Source organism: Tenrec ecaudatus, chromosome 6 (genome assembly GCF_050624435.1).
Source record: "Tenrec ecaudatus isolate mTenEca1 chromosome 6, mTenEca1.hap1, whole genome shotgun sequence".
Lineage (NCBI taxonomy): Eukaryota > Metazoa > Chordata > Mammalia > Afrosoricida > Tenrecidae > Tenrec > Tenrec ecaudatus.
The window spans coordinates 74,360,526-74,364,834 of NC_134535.1; the positions used below are offsets into that span (position 1 = coordinate 74,360,526).

At 50.5% G+C, this 4,309-nt stretch overlaps 1 pseudogene; it reads left to right on the plus strand.

The window, feature by feature from the left end:
* Positions 1-1,372: 1,372 nt before the first annotated feature.
* LOC142451441 (mitochondrial import inner membrane translocase subunit Tim9-like) lies at positions 1,373-3,589 on the plus strand (annotated as a pseudogene).
* Positions 3,590-4,309: the final 720 nt, after the last annotated feature.

Consider the following 4,309-nt stretch of genomic DNA (forward strand, 5'->3'; position numbering starts at 1 on the left):
TTTTTTAAATTAAAAAACCATTTTATTGGGGGCTCTTACAGCTCTTATAACAATCCATACATCGATGTGTCAAGCATATTTGTACATATGCTGCCATCATAGTTCCTTCATTCTTGTACTCATTATTAGCTCCTCACTTCCCCTCAGTCTCCCCTGTCATAACCCTAAGTTACTGTCTCTGCGGATTTACCTATCCTGGATTTCACAGAAAGAAAATCCAAAATGAAAAAAACACACAACAACAATAACAAAATAAAACAGAGAAAACCTCAATGGAAAAGAAAGCAGAGAATCGTAAACACCAGAGCAAATTTTAACTGGGTCAAAAAGGGAGAACAAATCATAAGGTGCTAAATTTTAACCGAGCTACAACTACCTTAACCCACTTTCCAATAAAGTCTGATAGCAAGACTGTCCACATCCCTCGTCAATGGCCAGCGCGGATTCACCGGAGCCTGAATCCAGGTGGGGACGCTGCTAATAGCTCTTGGCCTTGCCCTGTCACCCACAGCCTTGAGACTGTAAACCTTCAGGGGAGCAGACAGTCTCATCTTCCTCCGTGGAAGAGGCTGGTGGGTTTAAACTGTGGATCTTGCAGTTAGCAGCCCAGTTCCTAACCCATCGCACCACCAGCGCTCCCTTGGGTGTGATTCATAGGAATTTCTTTCCAATTATTCATGGTACCCTTTCAACATCTCCCTCACAGTTAGGATGACTGTTAACTCTAACTCTCTGGTGTTGTTAGGGACCATTGAGTCGCTTCTGAGTCACAGCAGAAGGAAACACTGGCCGGGCTGCGCCAGCCTCATCGTGGTTCCCGTGCTTGAGTCCGTCCGTCCAGCCACTGTGTCAATCCATCTCTTGAGGGCCTTCCTCGTGTTTGCTGTTGCCAGGAAAGACTAGTCCCCGGACAAAGACATTGTGCTTCACAGAGAGACCCAGCAATCTGTCTGAGGTCACACAGGGACTTGAACCCAGGCCCTCTGATCCTAGAAGGAGCCTTGATGGCCTTGTGAGTTAGACATTGGGCTGCCAGGCTGGTGGCTTAAATCCTCTAGCCACTTCTTGGGAGAAAGATGAAGCGGTCTGCTTCCTTAAAGATTTACAGTCTCAAAGACCTGCGTACGGCCACTGTGAGCCAGAACTGACTTCCAGCAGTGAGTTTGGCTTTGGTTTTGTGACCCAGAGCCCTGGCTTTAAGCACTGTACTGTACCGCCTTGTCTCTGGGACACGGCAGCTTCAAGTGGGGATCAGATTCCACAGGAAGAGCTACCTATGCAGCTAGGAGGCCAGGGTGGCACCCTGGGAGGATGATCAGGAGAGGGGCTGTGAGTGCCAGGCAGGAGAGAGCTTTCTCAACAGTGACTGACCATGTGGAGTACTGCTAACAGCTCCAGCAGGGTAAGCACAGGGGTGAGCCATCGTCCTGGGCACCAAGGAGGGCATTCTGACTTGGGTCAGAACCATTCCATTGGACTAGCAGGGCAGCAGGCCGCTGACTGTGCACTGAGGAAGAGAGGAAGGGAGGAGAGCGGTGGATATGAGTAACTTGCCCAAGAAGCCTGACTGTGCAGGTTGCGGGGAGGGGGGAGGGGAGAGGCAAGACAGTAATTAGAGAACTAGTGAAAACCCAAACCCACTGCCATGGAATTGATTCCAATTCCAAACCACGGGGGAGAACTACCCGATAGGGTTTCCAGGCTGTACGTCTTTACAGAAGCAGGCCACCACACCTTTCTCCCATGCCTGGATGGTGGGGTCGAACACTCAATCTTTTGGTGACCAGCTCCGGGCTTTCACCACTTTGCCACTCAAGCTTCTTTAGGCCTGCGATTTCCTTTCAGAGGGTCAATCCTGACCACAGCTGGCTCCATCCAGAGGTGCTTGGCCTCGCTCACCCACCAGGGCTGATGTGTGGTCTTCTTGAGGTGAAGGCCTGCTGGCTGTGGAGAGCCTCCAGCTTGAGATCAGCTGACTGTACCATTGCTCACATCCTGTCATTCTCGGCAGGACTCGATAGGCATCCTTCCTTCTCCACTCAGCCCAGTGCTTGCTCTCCCCGACTGCCTCTGCACTGGTCCCCACCTCCCTCTTGCACAAGGCCCTGGGCCACCCTCAGCTCAGACTACCCTGTCTTCCCTTGCTTGCCTGACATCTGGCATTTCCCTGACAACCCTCGTCCGTGAGTCAGAGATTGCTTCTTCCCAAGTGTACTTCCTGGGTGGCCATGAGACCACGTGGCAGTCTGCTCACTGCAGCTTCACCAGGGTCTCAGCAAGTACAGAAGAGCCAACGGTGGGAGTAGGGGTCCCCCACAGTCAAACAGGTCCTCAGGAGTGACTTTGCAGTTATGGAAAATAATAAAGACAGACAGGCAGACAGCGGGGCACAGGGGCTCCTGGTTCCTATGTCAGGACTGAGGGACTGCATGGATTTTCCAGTGGGGATATCTCATCTTTCAAAAGGCACACACGTCATACAGACAACATATTACGTAGTCAATGGATAATGTCATAATCAGGAAACATTGTAAACAGACAATGAAATAAGTTGTCTTGATTTCGTGCTAGTTGACCTCCGACACCCCTGAGCCCTCCCCAGGGGAGCAATCTATGATCTACAGGAGGAAAAGATGTCAGCGAGTTTGCTGCGTGTTAGGGTGGGACAGGCAATAGAATCCGATTGCTCTTATCTACAGATAACCTTCAAGCCTAGTGACTAGCCAGACTCAGGTATGCGACATCTTTCGTGGTAGCTCCTTTATGGAGAGTTATTGAAGGGACTGAGCTCGGTCGTGAGGATGTGTGTTAAGATGGAACCATGAGGGTCATCCCCCACCAGAGTCGGCTTTGCAGACCTGTAATGATGGGCACAGGGGATTTAGCCGCATGGTGTTCTCACCCAGTCCCTCAGTTCAGCACGGCCAGTCAAAGCAGTGGGAACAGGGAAGAGCAGGCCTCGCGCTGATTGATTGGTTCATTGATTGATTCATCAAGAGTTTTCGCCTGGCCCTCCTCTGCCCACAAACTTGGCTGGCAGCACAGCACCCCCAAACTCGTATTGGTAGCTGATGCAGGAACGTGTGCTTGACTAGGCGGGAGGAGGACCGGGATCCGCTCTAGACAGAAACTGGGCCAGGTTATCCTGCAGGAACCCAGGCTTGCTGGAGTCACTCAAGAGAAGGTTGGGCAACTGCTATTCCAGAACAGAAAGGACACTCATGCACCAGCAGAAGTGGCTCCAGCATGCCGATAGGCGCTGTCTGCACAAATACCAGAGTCCAATCAGATAACACAACTTCAGGAATTCTTGGAACCTACAATACACGTACAGAAACCTGCTTTGGACTGTGTTAAAGACTTCACAGCAAAAGAAGTAAAACCTGAAGAGACTACCTGTTCAGAGCCTTGCTGACAGGGATATTTTAAAACGGGGCAAATACTGTCCGTCCATGAGATTTCAGGATTCTGCTGTATGCAGCAGATGGCAGCTCTAGCAGCCAAAGCAGGGCTCCTCGGCCGCCCGGATAGAGAAGTCCGCTGGACGGACTGGGGATGTGATGTTGCACTGGGAAGAGGGCTCCTTTGATCGAATGCCTGGAGGGCAAAAGCCACCGTGCCAAACTGTCTGGCCAATGGAAACCACTGGAGAACCAACCGCGATGTACCAGGAATAATCAAATGGAAGGTCTTGCTCAAGGGAAATATGAGGATGCAAGACTTGTTTGAGGCTTTAAATTCCGCAGCTTGGTCAATTGATTAGAAAAATAGACTATTGTTTCTTTCTTTTTCTTTTTTACTAAAAAGAGTTCTCCAAAATCTCTTCACAGTGCTATTGTGTCCTCAGTGGTTAGCGGGCAGTTACAACACAGTTGCAGCCAGTCCAAGACCACCTGTGGATATGGCACAGAAGAAGACCAAAACTTTCCCCAGGAGCAATGTCAGGGCCTGTTGACCAGCATTGGCTCACTGATTGAGAATGGAAGTCTTGTGAGTGGGTAACCCAGTGAAGAGTCATCCCCTGAATACACTGGGAGAGGAATGCCAAGCGACATCCCGCCTTTGCCAGCAAGGGAGGAAGGGTTGGCTGCTGACTAGGCACAGTGGGTGCTTGTCTCAATACACCAAACATCCCACGCACTGCCAGGGAAGCCAATGCCAACCCACAGCGACCCCACAGGACAGAGCAGAACTAACTGCCTCTTTGAGTTTCTGAGACTGTAATTTTTTTTTTTATCATCTTATTGGGGGCGTGTACAACTCTGGTCACAATCCATCCATCCATCCATTGTGTCAAGCACATTTGTAC